The 24442-nt window shown below is 31.6% G+C and overlaps 1 long non-coding RNA gene across 1 annotated transcript; it reads left to right on the top strand.

Annotated features, from left to right (window-relative positions):
* The first annotated feature begins 9352 nt into the window (after positions 1 to 9352).
* Positions 9353 to 10032, top strand: LOC129980569 (uncharacterized). The gene is made up of 3 exons (XR_008785250.1): positions 9353 to 9497; positions 9647 to 9759; positions 9899 to 10032. It is a non-coding gene; the product is annotated as an uncharacterized LOC129980569 (long non-coding RNA).
* The last annotated feature ends 14410 nt before the right edge of the window (positions 10033 to 24442 follow it).

Genomic DNA, 24442 nt, shown 5'->3' with positions numbered 1-24442 from the left:
AACGCGAATTTAATTTTTAAATTTCGATGAATAATTGTAATAAAGAGAAACATTTCTTTTTAAATGCACAATAACAAGTGCTTATCCCAATATAACCACTGTATGCCATTATCCATCTTTCTCTATTTTTCACACGTGATCGTACTGATATGGCAATACTGCCTTAATGATAATTGCTTCTTAATATTGCTACTAGAGGATAGAACCCATAACCTTTTCCGCTTATTCGGTTTTTCAGACAGACCTCATTTTCATCAATGAATTATACGTGGGCAATTTAAAAAATGTTCATGAACAAACATTTTTGGCTAACCTTGGATTAAAATATTAATATCTATTTTCTATTAACGCAAACGACTTTTATATTAAGTGTAGTTGCATTGTTTGTACTAGACTTCAGATTTTTGTTATGCGACATTGGTTTCATTTCATGTTAATTAGTTCAAAAACTAGTGATAGAATATGTGGGACAAGCTATAACATTCTTCGTTCGCAGCAATTAATGTAAATTGTTTTTATTTTCAGCTGCATTGTCTCGCAAAAAGGATTTATCAACATATAATTGGATCTTCACCTTTTCCTCGATGGTATGCAAGTTGCGACGATAAACATCTTCAGGATTTACTGGCGAAAGTTGTCAATTAAGGTTGTATATTTTCCAAGCTGGAGGCTCTGAATTCACTACTGGATGCAGTCATCATGCAATGTTGCTTCGAATAATACTGAAACTTTCTTCATTCTCAATAGCTTTCGACTGTCAAGTAAGACCACATGATTTTGGAATCTAAGCGGAACCATTCCGTTCTAGGTTTAAGTAGATTAATTAAGAATTGTTAGACTACCGTAATACGAATCTAAAACATTCTGAAAAATTTAAATAGTATAGTAATTTTAAATTTTCATTAAGTGATTGAAAAATCATCTGAAAGGATGTCCGTGTATAGGAAATAATTCCTTTGCATCCGATACAAAATTCCACAGTTTTTAAGATAGGTGACTTGGTTGAAAAGTTGAAAATTTCCCGATTTCGCAAAAAATCATTTAATATTAGTCCGGAAAGGTTTCTTTATAAAAACGTTAGAACTTTGTTTTAAAGCCTATTTTTGGAGGAAAGTTGCAATTATTTTTATATTTGCATTTACATAATGCTATTTATCATATTTAGATGCCATTTTCTCATTCTAATCTTTAATAGAAATTTTTTTTGCTAAACGCCTCAAATTAAAGTTTAATGCAATTTTTTTAGTACAAATTTGGCATAATTTCTTAATTTGTGCTACAGTTCCTGAAGTCGAGAAAGAATCATCTATTCATTTAGGAATATTTTAGTTATTTAAGCGTTTCACAATGAGAAAAAAATTGGAAATTTCGTATTTATCACTCGAATCACAATATTTAAAGAATAACTAGAAATACAACTTGCCTTTTAATTCAGGGATAGGTAGTATTTTTCATAAGCTATCTGCAAAATTTTAGTACATCATTTAATAAACCTCTAAACTAAGATTTTTGTTGTACTTTTTCATCCCCCTCCCCCCGCAAAAATCTTTTCTTTCTTTAACTGACATACTTTGGTTTTATTGATGGTCTTCCTTTTTTTAATGCGAAATTCTCAAATAAAACTATTTGAAAGTTTTTCTCAAATTCATTCCAAACGTAATTGTACAACTAAATATGTTGGGCTATTTTTAAAATTCTTTTAATAATATAATAATTGAGTGATTTCATTGTTAATTTTTACATTTGAGCTAACCCATGCTTATAAAAAAAATCTACAATAGTAAAATGTTGAAATATACTAAACGAATTTTTCCTCTTAATCTATGGACTCTTTCTACTGCCGATTTCATAAACTACTTTAGGTCACTTTAAAAAATTCTTTTATTCGTGAAGTAAATTTTATCATAGTTCCAGATTTTAAGAGATAAAGTAAAATATTAAAAATCAACTTCGGATTATAATTTCAAATTTCGGCAATTGCTAATAGAGCTGCAGCATATTTTGTTCCAAATCAGATCTTAATGTTCCAATGCCAGTTTTTCCGATGGATGAATGCGATATTAAAAGGAATAACGAAAGTTTTTAGAATTATGCTAGCTATTTTACGAGCCATTACATTTAGTCACACTGGATATTACCATCGGATTTGAGCCATTTTTTTACATTATATTTCGCATCTCCTTCAGGCATCATTGAATATTCCTTTCAATAAAATTGGATTGAATGGAAATCTATTTTTCGAAAACATCGAATTCATTACATTATAAATTGTCCTCGATTGCAAACATTAAAATTGAAAGTGTAAAATATGAAGGTTCTCTATCGTGTTGTCACAAAAATCCAAAATTTAATTGCTGGATAGAATTGTTTAGTTCTTTCCTTAAGAAAATAACCATCAAAATTTTGATTGCCTAAAATCTATTTATTTGATCTTGCGTTTGACATCTGATACTGTTCGAAATTAATAAAATTTTGAAATGCATATTCGGAATTTTGACTACCTGTTTTGTTCTCAAATTCTTTCTCGATCGGTTTAAAAATGTGCCGAAAAATCCGTTTTTTTTTTTTTCGGTCATTGAGATTCACATTATGAGAAGTTAAGTTTTTGAGTATGTTTGTGAAATCGTATCTCGACAACAGGCTTTTCAGCGTCCTAAACTTTCCCGATCTTTACGATTTAAACTGGATGCGTTAAGCCTGACTGAAACATCAAAAGATTAGTTTTGTTTTTCATTGTTATATATAAATTCTTCCAACTTTATCGCAATTTTTCGATGTTAAGCTAATAGCCAAATGAAATGAATCCAAAAGAAAAGTTTAGTGTGTCAGTGTGGTGAATTTAAACATAAGTACAGCTCTGGATCCACAATAAATGAGTTGTATTATGGCCAGAAAGACATCTATTCTTTATCCTTTTATGGTTGCGATATAGGTTAATTTCATATTCTGATGCTTTGTTATCTCTGGAGTTATTTTCATTGATTTTTTTTTTGGTAGCGGTTTCGGTAATTGTAACATTGTAACCCAGATAACAAGGCGGTTGATAACTGGATCTTCGTGTCTGACTTTTCATTGCATAGTGTTTCACTCAGGGCAAAGAAAATATAAAGATGTGAGGCTTCTTGCTGCTTTTGCTCTTAAACGAGCCTGGTGGTAAGGTCTCGGCTTGTGAATCGTAGGGTTTCAGGTTCGAGACAAGATTCCACCAAAGAACCGTCGGGTAAGGGGGTCTGTTGCACGTTAAATCCGTCATGCCAAACGTCCTCCCACTGGTGTGGTGTGAAGAGGGGGGTGTCAGCTTACGTGTCGTCCTCGTCATCTGACCTCGGTTCAAAATTACGATGTCCGTCCCAAAACACAGCCCTAGTGATGCTTTACAACGGGACGTTAATATAACTAAACTCGCTCTTAAGCGATCAAGAAAGGATGATAGTAAAATTTCCAAATATATCAAAATTGTAAAAAGAATGTATTCTGTTTACAAATATTGATCGAATGATTTGGCGCTCTTTGAATTAATAAATAGTCGCAAATTAAAACGCGAGACTGATCTTTTATACAAATAAATTTAATTAGATTTTGAATGTACATTTAGTATCAATGTAATAAATAACAGGAAATAAAAGGCTCAAATTTCTGATAATTTAGAATTGCAAATATTGTAGTATTTCTATTCTTTCCGAAATACCCTATTATGTTTCGCCATTGACATAGAATAAAAAATTAATTGATAATTCCGAAAATATCTGAATAGTAGTGTCATAGAAGTGTGTGTGGAGTGAGGGTCGTGTGGTAGGGGGAGTGTGTGTGTGGGGAGTGCGGGTCGTGTGGTAGGGGGAGTGTGTAGCATTAAGTAATGTGTGGTCAATGGCAATGTCGGGTATGTAGAAAAAAACTTGGCTTATTATAAGCATGAGAGATGTTAGCTCTATAGATATTACTAGAATGAGTATTGTATGGAATGAAACTTGGGTTGTTGGTGTAGGTACTGTATGAAGTGAAACTTGTCTATCGGAATGAGTAGAGCATGGGGTAAGACTCTTCTGTTGTAGGAGTGGGTAATGCGTGTGGGGTGAGATGTGTCTGCTGACGCAGTGGGTAATGCTTGTGGGGCGAGACGTGTCTGCTGACGCAGTGGGTAATGCGTGTGGGGCGAGACGTGTCTGCTGACGGAGTGGGTAATGCGTGTGGGGCGAGACGTGTCTGCTGACGGAGTGGGTAATGCGTGTGGGGCGAGACGTGTCTGCTGACGGAGTGGGTAATGCTTGTGGGGCGAGACGTGTCTGCTGACGGAGTGGGTAATGCTTGTGGGGCGAGACGTGTCTGCTGACGGAGTGGGTAATGCTTGTGGGGCGAGACGTGTCTGCTGACGGAGTGGGTAATGCTTGTGGGGCGAGACGTGTCTGCTGACGGAGTGGGTAATGCTTGTGGGGCGAGACGTGTCTGCTGACGGAGTGGGTAATGCTTGTGGGGCGAGACGTGTCTGCTGACGGAGTGGGTAATGCTTGTGGGGCGAGACGTGTCTGCTGACGGAGTGGGTAATGCTTGTGGGGCGAGACGTGTCTGCTGACGGAGTGGGTAATGCTTGTGGGGCGAGACGTGTCTGCTGACGGAGTGGGTAATGCGTGTGGGGCGAGACGTGTCTGCTGACGGAGTGGGTAATGCGTGTGGGGCGAGACGTGTCTGCTGACGGAGTGGGTAATGCGTGTGGGGCGAGACGTGTCTGCTGACGGAGTGGGTAATGCGTGTGGGGCGAGACGTGTCTGCTGACGGAGTGGGTAATGCGTGTGGGGCGAGACGTGTCTGCTGACGGAGTGGGTAATGCGTGTGGGGCGAGACGTGTCTGCTGACGGAGTGGGTAATGCGTGTGGGGCGAGACGTGTCTGCTGACGGAGTGGATAATGCTTGTGGGTTGAGACGTGTCTGCTGACGGAGTGGATAATGCTTGTGGGTTGAGACGTGTCTGCTGACGGAGTGGATAATGCTTGTGGGTTGAGACGTGTCTGCTGACGGAGTGGATAATGCTTGTGGGTTGAGACGTGTCTGCTGACGGAGTGGATAATGCTTGTGGGTTGAGACGTGTCTGCTGACGGAGTGGATAATGCTTGTGGGTTGAGACGTGTCTGCTGACGGAGTGGGTAATGGATGTGGGGTGAGAGACGTGTCTGTCAACCGGAGTGGGTAATGGATGTGGGGTGAGAGACGTGTCTGTCAACCGGAGTAGTTTAAAATTGTTTTGTGAATGGTAGTAATAAGTAATTTGTGAAAAAGTGAATGTTGAGTATATGTGAAATTTGAAAGCTGTGATCAAAATTAGTATGAGGTGTGAAATTTGTCAATGCTTGTTGACGAATTTAAGCAAAAGAAATGTGTTTTCTGTTTGTGTGGAGGGAAAAAGGAAGATATTAGATATTCGCGATGTGTGGAGTAAAATGTAGACCGTTTGTGGCAGTGAGTAGTGTTGTGAAAGTTGGTCATCATTTGTGGTGTATGTGTTGAACTTTAAAACTTATTGACAAGCTGCAATCGCTGTTTATATTGTTATGAAAAGACTGTTAGAGAAAAGATGTTTAGTATTGTCAATTACATTAAATATTTCTATATTTTTACGAAACTCTTACTCGTGCTATGCTCTATCCATTAAATTTTTCTTTGCGACATGCATGTATTTTCACATGTGAGCAATCTTAATCAATTTTGAATTCTTGTCTAGAGATTTTGCAAACCTAAACAATAGTATTCCACAAATTCTACTCGTAAGGAGTGTACAATCTAGAATTTTATGAATTGGTGCTTTTGTGTTTTTCCGAGATTTCGAAGATATAGGGACAAAACAGGTTATTCTTAGTGTCTGAACATAATCCAATATTACGAAATCATTATCAAAATTGCTCAAGTATTTTCAGTTTTAGGTGTAGGTCCCGTCAGAATTTGTAAATTAAAAATTCTTGTTTCCTGGGATTTGTAATTTCGATCTCTATCGTATGTTATTCAGATGTAAAGCCAAATAGATTTTATTCTAGGCAATCAAAAATTTCAATTTAACGGTAGTTATATTTCGAGTGTTTCCGATTTAAATTTGTTCTGGAGTAAACAATTAAGAAATTTTAGTAGGTAATTCAATTTAGACTTAAGTTTTCCTCATACTTTACATTTTGAATTATGATGCGAGCAACTGAAGGCAATTCATTACGTTTGAACTAAATGGGATGCTTTCGAAAAATAAATCTATTTGATAATTTATTTGAAAAGAATATCAAGTGATGTCTGAAAGAAAATTAAAATTCAATCTTCTATATAGTTTAGTTCTTAAAAATTTGACAATGTCTTGGGCGAAATACTTGCGATTTCGTTTTATAGCGCAAAACCACTTTACAGATTTGATAGTTTAATATTAATCATTTTTAATCTCTGGATTTTTCTCAACAGAATAACTAGTAAAATTCTAGTAATTTTGAGTTATTACTCTTAATAAAACATTCATCCATCACAAAAAAATGAAAATTGGAAAATTTGGATCTTATGAACTATGCTTTGATATTTTGATTGAATTTAGAATGATTGAAAGTCTAAAATTATTTGAAATTGGCTTTAATAGATTACTTTATATTTATTTTTGAAACTTTTGCATACATTGTATATTTAAGATGACTTGAAGCGTCTTGTACTTATAGTTCCTGGTGTTTTAAAATATCCGGATTTACCAATCGGATTTTCAAAGTAGAAAAATAGGGTTCGTCCGTTAAGGTTTCTTTTTTCTTAACCTTTCTTCTTTACGCGAGATATTCCATAAATTTTTACTTTTATATCTCAGAAAACCTTTAGCCGTGAAAGGAATACCTTTTTAATTGTATATATCATCAAACAACAAATACTTAAAGAAAATGAAATCATAGGTAAATGATTTTGAGACTTGACCTGAATCTCATTTCATTCAGTCGTTTCTCATCTAATAAGATTCAAAGATATGGGTTCATAATGTGAAATAATCCACTCGTTGTTAATCTGACTCCATTTTATTCTCTTATTTACAATTCTATTTACCTGCTATATATAGTTTGCTTTATATAGTTGCCATATACAAAAACGTATATTGGTTTCGTGCGCAATTAATTCTGACTTTAGAGTTCTGAAAGTTATAGCATTAGTATGCTTAAAGTTAAATCTAGTTTTTAGCTCTCGTAACATCGTCACACCTTTTGATTTTTAAATTGGGAGGATACAAAATCAAAATAACTCAAAATTAACAAAATATTGCATTCAAAATATTAAGAAATCAAAACACGAAATGCACATATTTGAAAAGTGCATAAAGTTCAAAAGTTAGTTAAAACGTGAAGGTTTAACTCCTCTTCCAGTTTCTGAGCTCGGGATTTTGATTTCTTTATATGAAGCAACCCATTTCGTTTTTTCTCGCAATTACAGGATCGTCATTGTCTACTTCCAAGGGGTATAAACGTTGCACAGGGCGCACAAGTTCTCCACTCGCTGTTTTCAGCTTTACTACTCGGATGCAACCATCTTTCCCAGGAAACACTTCGATTATCATTCTCAAAGCACAGTCTAGTCGCTTTTTGATATCACTTTCAATTATAACAATATCTCCCACTCGCACTTGTCTAGATTCATTTTTTGGCTTTTTCTGGATTAACAAGCTTGGATATTCTTTTCGAAATCTTTTCCTCAAGCCCTCTCGTAATTTTTGTTGATACTGATATCGTTTGGAGATATCTGTGAAACAGGAAAAAACTCACAGGTAACAGATATTTATAAATAACCTGTTTGACCCCTCCCTCTCCTATGAATCACATATCGAACATTCCGTTACCTGACGAGACTTGTGTAAAATATGAATTTCCTTTAATTCAATTAAGCACACCCCGAACCAAAGTAAATCTTGAACCTATTTGTTTCCATAAAACTTTTTAAATGCTTAAGGAATCTTTTTCTCAATGTCATATTGAGGTTAATTGAAATACTTTAGACAAACCCGAATGCATACATTGTGGGACGAATAAAACAAATTCATTAATAAATTAATCAAAAACGACAGTAAGAATTGGAAAAATCTTTCCTGGCGCTGCATAATAGTCCTGAGTAAATTCTTTTCAATTCGCCTTGGAAACTAGATTTAAAACTATTTTCTTCCTATTGCAGAGTAAGCACTTCCAATATTTGGACATCCATTTATCTAAGAAATTAGCGAGTTTTTATCAATATTTGTAGTCGATAACTCAAATTTATTTTCATGAATTAGATTCATACATTGTGATAGTCTTAATAGCAATCTCCCAAAATACCATTAAGCTGGTATCGGATCACCGAAGATTCCAAAATCATGTGGCCTTGCTCCATGTCGTTCAATACGAGTAAGAAGGGACCATGTAGCATTTCTGACTTATTGCTGGTAGAAAGAAACAGAATCAATATTAAAAATTTGAGACTACTGTGATATGGAAAAGATGGAGTTATTTTTAATATAATATTTGCACGTGATCAGTGTATTTAATTTTGAACTGCAATGACTAAAGTTTTCTCCAAGTGTTATTGGAAAATAATTATAACTTAAGATAACTGATTTTGCAGCCGCTAGTTTGGCGCAGAATAGCCAAATAATGACCCTTGTGCCATAAGCCCCAAACTCGGAGGACGAGCTGAACTAAAGAAATTTACTTGGTGGTAGTACTGAAAATCATTTCTGAACTTAATGAAATTCCATTATTGGAGGCATTTATACTGCTCAAATATTTTCTCAACTACTGAGAGATCACTCCAGAAACGAAATATTTTGAAGTCATTGTCGAATGATTATCAAAATGAGAATGGAATCTGAACTGTTTGAAAAGAAATCAAGAGAAATGTCAAAATCTCAACAATGAATACACGGAATGAAAGAACGAGCAAGAACAAATTTCAAAGCTTTGATGCATCGAACTCGAATCGGCAAATATTTATATTTCAATCGTAATCATATGAAATTCCAAAATGTTTTAAAAATAAGGCTTTGAATGCATGATTCATCTGGTCACTTGACTTCTTAAAACACTGAAGGCATAACTTCAACTGTTAATGAGTTTGAAAAGAATCACTTTCTTATTTTTGAAAAATCGTTTAATTCTCGCATCGTAAGCCATTTGTAACAATTCACTTTACTAGAACTACAAAATACTACTATCGAGAACTTAAGAAGTCCTTGTTACAGAATTCTATCATATTTACATAAACACTGGAAGAATTTTATCCAGGTATGTTCTCATTTATAACTTTCCTTATTTTTGAATCGTCATCAACGCTTTATCTGCAGTTTCTGATAAGCAACATAACAAATTCTTTCGTTGGTGCACTCTTTTTTAGAGATGTCATGATTTCATCTACATGATGCTGATTGGGCGTTTGCCTTCAGAACTCCTAACCTATCTTCTATCGATATCAACAGCTAAAGATGAAGGAATGTTTTCTAACGTTTGGCATCAAAGTTCCCGCCGTTCAAAGACTAGGTAAGTCAATGAATTTAGATAACAATTGTGAAAAAACGAAGATTCAATTGGAGGATAGTCATTTGACTTTGATTATTTAATAGTTGACTTTAATTATTTTACTGATTTCACCAATTTTCTTTTAGATGAAATATTTGTTCCCCTCAAAGCCATCAAAAGATTCGAAGGGAAGCTCTGTATGTGCTTGGATTACTTCACACAAAGTTTCAGGAGCACCATGCTAATGATTTCAATTGTAAAAAATGAGCAAGAAAACTTGATGGTATGCCTTCTCATTGTACTACTCCTTTAATTTACACTGAATTTAGACTATTTTGTTGGATAATGAGACTGCTAAGCAGTATTGCTGATATTGAATCGATGAATACATATCTCTCAATCCAAATCTTTATTTCTTTCAGATCTTATTCGATGATACCACAGTTTATGTTGAGGAGAAACATCCATAAAACCATTATTGAATATTATCGATTGGATTTCGTTTTAAATCTTCAGGCATTTTTCGCAATTTGAGATTTTGGAAAGAAGATTAGAGACATCTATTAGCTGAAAGATCTTCGATAGCGTATGGATTATGAGTAAATAAGTAAAAATCGAAATTTATTCGTTGTCTAGAAAAGTGAAATTTTTTATATGGTCCAAAATCCTTTGATGGCAAATTAAGACTGCTAACATTTCAATGACGTATTAATTTAAAGTACCACCAATGTAAAAATATTTCGGGTTTTCTTTCTCGCATTCTGAGCTTAGGATAGCCATACTTGTTTCTGGCTTCATTGATAACTAATTGTTCTCCCTCCTCAAATTTTAACGATTCTTTACAAAAGTGCTTTTTCAATAATTTTTTTATACATTTTGTAAAATATTTTAAAGATTGAAATATAAAAGGAATAGTTAAGTCTTTACCGTTAGTATATGCAGTTTGGATTATTTGAAATTCGAAAAGCCTAATCAATCAAAACTTCAATCTAATATTTAGTATTCGAAAATTTCGCTGAAACAGCAGCAAAATTTGGTTGAAACACTGAATTGCCTGAAGAAACTGATTATGCAAATTTGGCTTTAGAAAGTAACCTTGATTAGTAGTGAAGCAGATATTTTAAAATTCCACCATTTTAAATTCAACATTTCTATTCTAGTTTTCGTCTAAATTTTTTGGTAAATTTCCACAGTAATAAGAAAATATAAAATTTACTTTATATGCCATTGATTAGTAATTGTGTGCTAAACAACTATTACAAGTGCCTAAGCGATTATTTATCCATTTTACCTGAGAAATGAAACAGCTCCATTCATTGTATCTGATCTCCCGGAGTTTTAATGTAGGTTCAAGCATTCCCTTGTTTTTTATTGGGCTCTATTTTTTTTTTTACTTCCACATCTGATCGTTTGATTTAAGATAAAAAAATATTTGAATCCTAATAGATAGCATTCTCAGAATGCAGTTTACTGCTGCTTCTAATTACGATTCTTTTCAATCCACAAAGGCAAATGATATATTTCTAAAAGACTTTCAATCAAATGAAGTCGTGACTTGTTTTGAATTTTATCAGCAAAATCTCTTGTTTATATATTGATATTTTCATCAATAAGATTTTAAAAGCATAATATTTGTTTTGAACTTTCGTTTGAATTTTTTAATGGTTACACTAATTATTTCCTTTTCAGATGTAATTTGTTCCATTCAAAGCCATCGAAAGATTCAAAGGGAATTCTGTATTATTTCACACACTCACCATGCCATGTGAATGATTTCAAATGCAGAAAAGGATGATCAAGAAAACTTTATGGTAAGGCTTCTAGTTCTATTACTCGTTTCGTCTATGCTGAAATTCAAGTATTTATCGTCGGATAAATCCGTTGTTTATAGAAAGATGTCCCATTAGCATTTCTAATATTGAGTGGATGAATTCATATCTCTAAATCTAAATGTTTTTTTTCAGATCTGAATTGATGATGCCTAGTTTATGTTGAAGAGAAACTTTCGTAAAACTATCATTGAATATTATCTTGAATTTTGTTTTAAATTCTCATCAAATATTTCGCGGAATTCCAAATCCTGTAAAGGAAATTACAGATAGACATCCAAGACCTCCATTAGCTAACAGAACTTTTATATCATGTGAATTCTGAGTAAACAAGTAAAAAACGAAATTTATTTGTTGACTGGTAATGTGCTATTGACTATATGGACAAAAAGCCTCTGATGGCAAATTAAGACTGCTAACATTTAAATGCTGTGTTAATTTTAAATACCACACATGTTAAATATTTCAATTTTCTTTCTCGCATTCTGAGCACAAGATAGTCGTACTTGGTTTTGCTTCATTGAAAACTAATAGTTCACCTTCCAATTTTAACAAGATTTCTTCCAACATAAGTGTTTAAGTAAACGCTTTTTATGCATATTGTAAAATTTAAGCATTCCTGTTATGTCAACCTTTAAGTCTTTACCGTTAATATATGCAGTTCAGATTATTTGACATTCGAAAAGCCATAATCAAACAACATTTTAATCTAACCTTTATTGCTCGAAAATTTCGCTAAAGCAGCGATAAAATTTGGTTTAAACAGTGAAATGTATGAAGAAGCAGATTGTGCAATTTTGGTTTTGGGAAGCAATCTTGATTAGCAATGAAGCAATGGTTTCAAAATTCGGTATTAAAATTCAATGTTTCTATATTATTCTTCATCTAACGTTTTTGCTAATTTCTATAGTAATAAAAATGTATAAAATTTACTTTTTGAGCCATTTATGGGTAAAACATAATTGTGCTGTTTGGAAAAGGACTATTGCAAGTGCCAAACTGATTTTCTGGTTATCCAATTTAATGATTACACGACTCATACTGATCAAATACCAATAGCAATAGAAAACATTTATAGCATTTATGGTAACAAAAGTATAATCTTTATGGTAAGCCTACTTCATTTCTGAAAAATGAATTGGCTGCATTCAGTGTATCTGATCTTCCAAAGTGTTAATGAAAGTTGAAGCATTTTCTTGTTTTCACTGCGTTCTACGATTTTTGTCTCCTGATGGGTTGAAATAAAATTTAAAAAATATTGGAATCTTAACGAATAGCATTTTCAGAATGCAGTTTACTGCTGCTGACTATAAGTAAGTTTTTTTTTAAAATCCCCAATGGCCAATAATATATTTCTAAATTTTTCAATCAATTGAAGTTATTATTCAATTTAAATTGAATTTTATCTGCGAAATCTCTTATATGTATATTGATATTTTCATCGATAAGTTTTAAAAGGATAATTCTTCTTTTAAACGCATATTCCACCGAAATTGAAAATATTTGCAACTGGATATATTTTCTTAATTTTGTTAATATAATTATATTGTTTTAATATAATTACTTTGTTAATTTTTGTAGTTTAAATTTGTGAATAATGCGACATTCCTAATGTCAAATAATTTTTATATAACTATCAGATAAATGGTTTTATAGTTGTGTATATAATATAAAATATTAAAGAAAATGGTCAAGGATTTTTCGGATTCTAAATCCATTCCAGTAAAGATATTGCTGAGCTAAGTAAATTCTGTATGATGCAATTTTCAATATTTTTTTTCCATAAATTTTTAAAAATATTTTTCTAAGAATTCTGAAATTCTGAACTGTTTATTTTGTCTTATGTAATTAAGGCAGATCTCATGATAAATTTAATGTGATTAAATTGAAAAATATTTGCTGTGAAGTTAAATAATTTTAACAATATATCTGATTATAATTTTGTTGGAAAGCTTCTGTTGTAAATAATTCGCTTTATACCTGTTTTAATAATTCAATAACTAATCTAAATCTTAGAAAATTGGCTCTTGAATCCTTGAATATAAGCTGTTTTTATTCAATATGTTTAAAACTTGAAGAATCAAATATGTTACATTTTTACAAATGCTTAATATTGTGATTATAACTATGGACCCATTTGCATTAAATCTAGGAATATACTATTGGCATTACTTATCTAAAAATTTAGACTGATATTGGGCTCATAAGCATGTATTATTACTGTTCCATGAGTTGCGTTTTTCTGTGCTATAATTCAATTGTATTAGTAGTATAATTCAATAGTAGTTCTGTGCTATAATTTAGTAAATTCATACTAAATTACGAACTATGATTAGCCATTCGATAGTATTATGTAATTACTCAATAAATAAGCTTAAATAATTAGATTATCGTATTTAATTACTATACCTTTTAAACTTCGTAATTCTTGTGTACTGTGCCTGAAATAGTCAAACGTCTCTTTTTTCAAGAATATACCACGAGAGTGAGTGTATATTTCCGTGGTTGCAGCTAAATGATTCATTCTGTGCAGATTATTTCACTTACGATCGCAAATGAGTCATTTTGATGAAATACTTTTACATGTGCTTTGTTCTTCAAAAGCTATGCCATCAAAAAATATGCTAGAGTGCTTAAATTTATTTCTCTTAAAGGTTTAAAGAAATGTTATTTAAATTTAAAAAAGCGATAATTATACCCTATAATGAAAGAAATCTAATTCAGTCTTAAAGACCTTTTCTGCAGGCTGCCAATTCATTAATTGCATCCATTTAAAAATCGCGTTATTTAAATTTAAAAATTAAACTTAGAATAGTTAAAAATTAAAGCATACCATTTCGTATCATTCTCTTTAGCTGTTCTCACAGTAGTAGGAAAACCATTTCAAATAAAAGGAATTTATTGACACTTTATAATTTTGCAGTTGAGGATTCTTGATTGGTTCGGCCGGCCAGCCAATCAAGAATCCTTTCAATTCTAAAAAGCAATATTTGATCATCATGTCTGATCATCATGATGATCAATATGCTTTAGACGGAGATGCGACATAATCTTAGAATTAACTTTAATAAAAAAAATAAAAAAAATAAACTATCGTTGTTTAATTTCTAGAAAAGTATAGTGGATGCGATTAATAATAGTGCAGAAGTTTATATTTAATACTAGTGTGAAGTTTTGGATTTTGGATGATTTAATTCTTAAAAATCAAATTTGTATACAATTCTTCGATGTAAATGGTTAAATATTCATTAATTCCTAGATATGATTGGCTTTAAACATAATATATATATATATTATATATATAAAATTTAAACATAACAGCTTATATAAAATTTCCATTATAGCAGTTTCCCTAAGTTGTCGATTTGATTTGAAACGCTCTCCTTATCTTTTGTGGATGTTTTAGAATGACAATTATTTAGCTGTATTTATTTAACACTTGTTGGAAAAAAATTTCATATTTTTAAGCTGGAATTTTGATTCAATTTTTCTGTTGATGTGATAGTTTTTAAACTTTGTGTATTAAAGATAATACTTAATATATTTTAAGGACTTAGTAAATCAATGGGGTTAAATATTAGACCATGCCAGTGATATCTGGTAAAGAATTTGTGGAAAATCTCAGATATTAGTAGTTATAATAAAGAATTGCTTAGAACTCTACAGTATTTAATTTAAATAAAATTATTTTTTGTACAAAAATTAATTACTTTAAAAAAATGTATTTATATTGTCTAAAATAGCAAATTTTACAACTATCATTTTGTCTTGAATTTGATTTTAAAATTATGTATACATTGCTTTTAATGTTGTAATATTTATTGTAAATCCTATTTGTCACTATATGACGAAATTGTTAATAAAATTTTTTGCTTGGTATTCCGGTAATATTTTATTAATCTACAAACATCATGATTTTAGCAAACAACTTCGGAAATATATTTATCATTATTTAAAGTAGCCGAAGACTAAAGATTGACTATCTGAAAATTTATATCCTTGTAATTATGTAATATTAACCATAAGTAAGATATACGTCCATACATATTACACTTAAAAACATGTTTCATCTCTAATACTTTGAACATCAAGCTGTTTAGATGTACTTTCCATTTAACCGAAACATCCGAATACAATGACATGATGACGCAGGAGATGTGTAAAGTTGCAATGACACTGTATGCATTTGGGAACGTTCTTCTTAGATTTTAAAATTTATTAATAATAGAGTACAACTTAAAATTGTTTATTAACATAAACTTTTGCAGGTTGAATGAAAGGCATTGTTATTCAACGGCAAGTGATATGACGCTTTACAGGATTATTTAAAAGAAATCATTCTTTAAAAAAGTTTCTAAGGAACGTCAAAATGGAAATCAATTTCTTGCCGCATGCGAATTCACTGCTCTAACGATTTGCCCTTTCCGATCGTTAAGAATATCTGCCATAAGTTTCAAACATACGCCCACCCGTTATTTGCTAAATCTAAGCTCTGAATTTCCTCTGCTTGTGGATTTTCTATGAGTATGTGCATTTCATATACGCTGAATGTAACGAATTTGTGATGAAAGCGCAGTAAATCTCATAAGGACAGTTTAACAGAAATATTTATGGATTAATGACCTTCCGGCTTGGCGGCCATGTGGAGACATGGCGATGAATTTTATTGGCAAAATGGAATATTCCAGAATCCCTAGTTTCTGATTATTTAAATCTCAAACTATTTTTTCTGGCCACAATGTTTTTACAGCATTTGCATAATTTGCAGTACGGACGGAACCACATACGACTAGCCAGGTTTCTATTTCTTAAATAGCAAGTAAACTTACGTATTTAAGCATTTTAATTGAATAGCAAGTAAATAAGTTGCTGTTTGTGTGATGTTGTATATTGCATGAGAATTTGTTGTCTGAGTTTTCTGAGGGATCTTTGTGTTGAATAAACATCCTCATTTGTTGTAGAGATTGTTAGTCTGTTTTGTTTAGTTCTGTTACTACACAGAACCGTTGCTTGTCATCAGACTGACAGATTTCCATATCAATATTTTAACTGACGTGCGAGGGTAATCACTTTTCTTGCATATGCAATTACCTTTTGTGAAATTAAAGATAACTGCATTCGTAAATTTGTTTAATTAGATTTTTTGAGTTTGCAAAGAAATTTGCGATGCAATCAACGGATTCATTCTTTGCATATTATGACGCTTAAAACGAATTTCCTTGAGGCATCACTATTTTTTCGTAATCCAACGGTGCCGTTTTAACCGAGATTATTCGAACCCAAAAAATAACTTTGAACTTTGTCCTGTATAGCAAGGTACTGTGCACATCTACTATGTTCATTAGGAATGAATATTTTAAATCCGCCTCTTTATTCAATAACTGTATGTGGACCATAAAATATTCTGGCAATATAAGGAGTTAGTTTATAATACTTCTCCTTTATATATTTAATTTTTCATTATGTGCAAAATTGAGAACCATATATCCCTTTATTAAAAAAAAATCTTAAATTTTAAATCCAATATTCTCTTTTACTTTGCAATAAATTTTTTTAAAAATTAATCTCTAACATCCATTTCTCAGCAAATTATAGCATGTTCAGCAGATTAGCATATTCAGTATATAAATGTTCTTATGCAGAATTCTGCATGTAACTTCATTTTTTTAACATGCCATGAAATATAAAGTCAGACACTCTAATATTACCATGGTAATCTTTCAAATTGTATGCCGTCTTTTGTCGTAATGATTTCCTTTTGATTTTCATGTAAACCTACAGGTAACTAGCTAAATATTTTATCTTTAGTTTTCAAAAAAGGGAAGATAAACAACCGATTAAAGATTTGATGAAACAATGAGAGCACTTTAAATTTCATTGAAACAATGAAGTATATTGTTGAAAATGGTGCAATTTTTTAAATTGTCAAAATATAGATAATTTACTTGATATTCTTAAAAATCAAGTTATCCTTTAAATCAAGTAAATTCAAATTTGCACGATATTTTAGGAAATTATGGCGAAAAAACTTTAAAGTTTTCCTTTATTTTTAAGTAAAATTTTCAGTCCTATACATTTCTATTGTCAGCATCTTTTTCTCCAGTAAGAGAAGCCCAGGATGTAGTTAATAGGATTACTTTATCATCAAATCCAATTAATACTGAAGTCCATTTTTTCCTTTGTTGTTTATTGCAGCATTGGCGGTTTTTAAGAAACATCGGATGTTAAGGGTTAATATCCTTTGACTTTGAATCAAAGTATTTCTTGCAATGATCCTCATTTGTTTAATATTAAAAGTTTAACACTAAGGTCACCGGTATTTCAACGACACATTAGAAGTTCCATAGAAAGAGGGCCATTTGACCACTAGCGGTAGGTTTAGTGTTATAATTTTAAATGTTAATTTCATTTGCTCTGTAGTTAATTTAGGATAAGTTAGCATTCATTCATAGTAAACTCATTCAGTTTTTGATTTGAAAAAATTGTTGAATGAAGAAATTCTATTAAACAATTAATATTTAAATTAATTTTTATTTTAAATGTTCAAAATCCTCTTGAGTATTTTTATTTCGTATTTTAATTTTTATCTTCAAGAATGGTACTAAACAATACTTATACAATTTTTTAAATATATATAACTACCCCTGAAGTCTGAAGTATAGCATTTTGAGATTTAAAAGAAAGAATTATAATTTTGTTTCTTTACATGCATTTTCAACCAAAGAAATAAATTAATCTTATGTATTTATAACGATTGATTCTCGTATTGTTTTATATTCTATTTTATTCTATTATATTCTATATTATTCGACATATAAAATTATTTAATAATATAAATTATTTGAATAATCTGTACTTTTTTTTTATCATGACTAAACATATTGACATAACATATATTTATAAACTTTAAATACCTTGTTAATAAACATTAATTTGGTTGCTAAAATGAAATTCGATATTAAAATAAAGCTTCCGAACTTCCACTACTTTATACATTTTAAAACGGAATGTTTCTTACTTCATAAAAACTTTTTATTCTTCAGATGTTAAGAATTTACAATAAGGGTGAAAAATGCGCATTTTTGTGCATTTGTTAGAAAGAAAACCGTTTCAGTATCACTCATAAAGCTTTAAATAATAAATTTCATAATTCTGATAGTTAGCTTGAAAAGTAATTTGATATTAAATATTATCAATAAATAGCCGACTCAGTAAAAGGAAACTAAATTTTCACGATTAGTGTCACAAGGCTTAAAAATTCACTTTCATATAAGTGGCAGCTGTCATTATTTTAAAATAAGTCAATGAATAAAATAGATAAAAATGTCAAAGGCATGCCCGTTACTTCAAGTTATCAAAGTCAGCTGACACGTTTGTGTCAAATATCACACACTCGGTTTACGTATCTAAACTAAAAGATCATTATAATCGATGAGTTAGATACCTAAACTAAAGATATGCCCCTTAAAATAGAAAATGATATATAAGAATTAAGACGGGTAAAGCGCCCAAAAATCACCAAATTTTATGTGTTAATAATTCTTTCATAATTAAAATATAATTATATTCATCAGTGGCCTGCGGTTAATACGTAAATTCCGATAATTTCAAAAGAATCAAGAAACTTCATTTCTGAACAAAATAGGATCACGATTTACACTCGATATTCAGGTTGGAAATTATGGATAGGAAATAATTAATTTAGTCGTATCGAAATACTTTCGTTTTAAATTATTTTTTATGTGCCTTTGAATCTTGTTCTAAAATGCATTTTTAAAAATTCTCAGAAACTAATAGAAAATATTAGAATAGTCACATCCGGGCTATTCATTGACGTAATTTAAACAAACAGAGCGCTCGTTAATCCAGAGTTAATACTTTTTTTTTAAATAAAATTTTAATTTCATTTGTTTGGTTTCAAAAATTAAAGGCAACCTTCATCTTCAACCTGTATTTATGCTATGAAATACGCTTTTGTTGCTTTTAATACAATAAATTCCAGATTTAAAAATTTCATCCCAGAAGCAAAAGAAAAAGAAAAATTGATTTATATTTAAAATTATATTAATAGCAATGATATATTTTAATAAAGTATAAAGAAAGTAATTGCAACTTAACCCTTTAAAGGGCCATTTTTTTTCTAGTCATATTATGTTAAAATATTTTTAGGCTTGAAATTAGAATAAAAGGGATTCGTTTAGCTTATTAGAAAAATTTAATTTGATTAATTAATAATTAAGTAACAAATCAAGACACATCATTTTGTGCAAGATAAAGAACTGAAGCATCTAAGTTTCTGTATTTCTAAAAAAAAAATGTGTCAGAACTTATGCCAACCTACATAAATTCGTACAGAATAGAACGCCGTCTCATACCCCCGTATCCGTGACCATTCTGGTCACTGAACGGTTTGGTAGGCATGTTACGGGAATTTTATTTAATTAACAAAATATTTACAGTAGGAAAACGAAACAAAAATAACTATTTACAAAATTTACAATTATATAAAAAATTATATTATGATGAGACCGTTTACATAATTTTTCAACTTAGAATTATAATTTGTAGTAATTAACTTAGAAATATAATGCATATTGAGAGATAAAATTTGTAAAAATATACATATAATCTGTGTTCACATTTTTTGTTATAGTAGATCAAGATGCAGTTTAAAAAAAATCAGATGGAAAATGATTTGAGAAATGGAAATGTAGACAATCTCTGTTTGATTGAAATGTGTGACAGGAGACTGCAGTGCTTGTTTTTCCCCTTAGTCTTTTTTGGTATGAGACTTGATGTTGAGTGCTATGGAGGCGAGAATAGGTCTCTATTTCCACTTATAAATTTAATTATACTGTGTATTTTTTGCCTGGAAAGGAAGTTGCCGGCGACTCTTTTCAGCCATTCCTGTTCATGGCTTGGTGATGGTTTTTTCATATGCCAGGAGATTGTAAGGATGCATTCCGTAGCATAATGAAGTGCGGTGCCTATCCCACCACAACTGCACTGGTCACTCTCAGACAGGTTGAACCTTTTGAGGTAGGCAGGAAAAGGGCCGTGTTCTGAGAAGAAAATAATTTCCTCTCTGTTCCAGTTAGTGGGATTAAGGTTGACTGAGGGTAGGATATTAAAAATTTTTCTGCCTGTGACACCATTGCTCCAATATCCTTGCCATTCCTCAAGCATGTCTTTCCGGAGGAGGGCTTTTATATGTGGTTTTGGTATCTTTGTTTGCATATAAAATTGCCCATTTTGCGTTGCATCCTTTGCCAGTTGATCTGCTTTTTCGTTACCTATATTGCCCGCATGTGCTTTAACCCATGAAATTTTTATTGTTGGTTTTGAAAGCAGGACACCAAAAATTTCTCTTGCTTTTTGGTTTGTGCTCTTTGGATTTGAAGATGCCATGATACTAGCTCTATTGTCAACATGTATTTTAAAAGTATTATTGTTTGAAAACTGGGATGTATATTTTACTGCTTCATGAAGTGCAGTGAGTTCAGCTTGGAAAACGGTATTGTTCTCATTCAATTTTGCAGACCAGTGGTAGGACCAGGTATCATTGAACAGAACACAAAACGCAGCTCCAACTCCATGTTCTGTTTTTGAGCCATCTGTGAAGATATTGATATAATTTATTTGAGATAAATTTATTCCTTCATCTTCCAATGAAATTTGGTTGGGATTGAGATGCTGTGAAGGGTGAGTAGACCAACCAGATGCTTTCTTCTCTAGATCTTCTGGTTGTATCTCTGTTATATTATGAGGAAGAGGGATTCTTAGGCGATATATTGTCGTTAGTCTGGCTTCAAACTGTAATTGCAGGTGCAGGGGTGGAATGCCGAGAATGGTTTGTAGCGCTGCTGTTGGAGTTGTACGGTAAGCACCTGAAATATAGAGAAGAAATGGTCTCTGAATGGTGGAGAGCTTCCTCTTCATTCTATATGTTGGGTTTAGACACCACGCTGATGAACCATGGGCGAGCATTCTCTCAACTACTGTCTTGTAAAGAACTCTTTTGTGTTTCTGAGAGATTCCCCATGTGCTTCCAGCGATTCTTTTGAGGTTTTGGTGCATTTTAATGGCCTTTTCTCCTTGTTTTCCTATGTGTTCTAGCCAGTTTAATTGGTCATCAATGTGGACTCCTAGATATTTAATAGATTTATTTCTCTTAATGATGTCTCCATTCCACATGATTCTGGGGCCTCTCGCCATTTTGCTGAATAAAATATGGGTTGTTTTTTCCGTGGAGATGGAAAGCTTATTATTTGAGCACCAGGAGTTAAATTTGGCTATTGCAAGTACATAATTTCGTACAAAGATTGATAAATTTGGTGGGAAGCATACTTCCCACGGCTCTAGAAAGGGTTAACTAAGGAAATTTCAAACAAACATGGAATTGAGCTTTATAATTTAATGAAGGGTCGTTGTATTACCTTACAAGGGCCGAGATAGCCTATTGGTAGAGCGTTGGATTCGCGTCCCTTAGGTTGCGAGTTCGAACCCCGCCGGCCGAAGATTCCCCTCGTGCTTCGTGGCTGACGCGCGTATAAATCTGTCGTGATCACAAAGTCTTCCAAGGCGAGAGTAATACCAATGGGGGCTCATGTATCAGGGGTGATCGTTCTCTGATTCAGGTCTAAATTACGATATGTGGATGAGTGAATGAAAGGAGTGAATGAAGCCCGCCCCGTTAAAAGAGTTGTGACGTGTGTGTAGCTAAGTCTTTCTTTTGGCTCTAGATGGCGCTACTTTAAAAACAAGAGACGTTCCCCCACCGGCTTAAAATAGCTGTCTTCGGTACAGCGGGCTTGTCCATGGCAAGTGCCATAAGAGACAACAACAACATTACAAAAAAAGTTTACAAAATTTTTGATTTATTTATCATTCTGAATAACTGTTTTACCAATAAATTCAGAAAGCTTGTTAAGTAAATTACGAGTGAATTCTATTTTTGTTTTTTGCAATAAAATGTTGGAAGTTGTTATGGCCTGGTGATTGAATTTTTTACAAAAAGAGGATACATTTTTAAGTTCATGTCTATCTTCAATCCTAAAATTCGTTGGTCTTTAATAAAGACTCGAATTATGAAATATTTTTTCTTCGAGATAGATATTATTTATTACTAGTAATGCTCGGACATACAATTTACAGTTGATTCTCGCCAATACTATAGAGATTTACAATGATGATATCCCAAGGTTAATGAGCATCCTTAAAATCTCTATTCTTTATTAGAATTTTCTTTTCAATATAATGCAGTGTCCACTAATAAAAAAAATAACAAAATATAAATAATAATAAACAAATTGGATAATAAATAAATAACGACATTGGATGATTAATAAAAATAACTTAAAATGCAAGGAAATGTAAGACAGTGATTTTTGTTTTCTCATATGCAGAGCATACAAAAAGAATTATAATCACAAAAAATTCGACCGTCTGTCAGTCTGCATAGTCGCATTCATGTAAAGGCAGTAATTAAAAAAAGCGCAACTATTTATATAAATGAGTTTGTTACAAAAATTCTAGTTTCTTAATAGATTTCGGTTAATCGGAAAAAAAGTGTCCTAAATGTGAATTCAGTTTTCTTAACTAAACAACAAAGTACAAAGCACTTATATGTGGGAATTTGAAAATAAAAATCTGATTACTAGTCTAGCTCAAGGTTCAAAATTTGTATGTAAGGGGTAAACTGATGCAATTTTTTTAGGAAGAATACAAAAATGTTTCGGAAAGATAATTTTTCTGATTTTAATCTTTATTGGAAGCATAATAAACCTACATAAAAAATCTTTTTTAAATGATGATGCCTTTAACAAAAAACAAAAAAATCAAGAAGATTTAGGCATTATAAATGATGATGCCTAAAAAAATGACTAAAAATTAAGAAGATTAAGCAAGATAAATGTTAATGAGAGTATTGATGGAGATACTGTTTACTGGAAAATTATGATCCTACGTTAATTAAATAAGATTTAAATGTTTACTTCGAACTTTCAATTGTACTGAGAAGGAATATTCTATTTATTTTTAATCAATTGCCGTTAAATTAAATAAAATCTTGTCAAATACTTGCGCACACTAAATATGGTATACAAGTTCTTCGTACCATACTTATAATGCCGATTTAACACTTGCATTTTTTTTTTAAAACTGGGATCAGTTCTTTTTATGACACAAAAAATGTCATGAGCAGAGACGATCTAGGTAGAAACAATATTTTTTTCCTTCAAGCTCCTTAACCATATAAAAATATTTAATTAAAGTTAAGTATAATATTTTTGATCATCATTAAATATAATAAAGGAATATCCCTATACAAAAATAACTTTTTTCATGCACAACTACTGTTCTTTTCAGTATCCCACTTTTTGACAATTCTACCTGACTAAGCAGTAAAATATGGAAGAATGAGCAGATTTCTGGAGTTCTTTGACCTTGCCCTTGACCTTTGACCTTGATTTCAGTCCCATTAGATACCTTTTCATTCTGTTTTTTTTTCCATGATGTATTAAGTATCGCTTCTGATCATATTATTTAGTTGTAATTCAAAATCGCGTATTGATTGCCTATATGGCTAGTTCATGTGGCGAAAAGTTTCAGAGCTGGCATGGAAAATATACTATGTAATGTCATTAAATGTGACTATCGTGAGATATATCTACCATTGTCAGTCTCAAAATGTTATTAAAACGTTCAATAATAAATGATTAAAAAAGTGTTTTAATCTAAAAAAATTATTTTGTAAAACAGAGAATTATCAAATTTTAAGAACAGAAATCTTCCATTTATTCAGCATAATTTAATGGTTAAACTCCTCAAAGTAAATAAAAATTGCATTAAAATATTTTATTGCGAATTAGTATTTTTTCCCCCAACAATATTACGAGTCTGCAGTTTTTACGGCTTCTAAGTCTACATATAATCCGAGTTCATTTTATTATTAAATATAAGCATCTCGTTTCACCATCCTTTTGACTAAGTAAACACATCCTGCGACAAAAAGTTATTTAAATCTAAAAGAAAACAAATGAATTTGATATTATTATTTATTATGGCATACTGTAATACAAAAACCAAATGATGAATATTACTTATTTTAGAAATTAAGATCTGTAAGAAAAAACTTTG

The sequence above is a fragment of the Argiope bruennichi genome, chromosome 8 (assembly GCF_947563725.1).
Source record: "Argiope bruennichi chromosome 8, qqArgBrue1.1, whole genome shotgun sequence".
In the NCBI taxonomy this organism is placed as follows: domain Eukaryota; kingdom Metazoa; phylum Arthropoda; class Arachnida; order Araneae; family Araneidae; genus Argiope; species Argiope bruennichi.
Note: the sequence above shows the minus strand (reverse complement) of the source record. Positions and strands in the feature narration are given on the sequence as shown.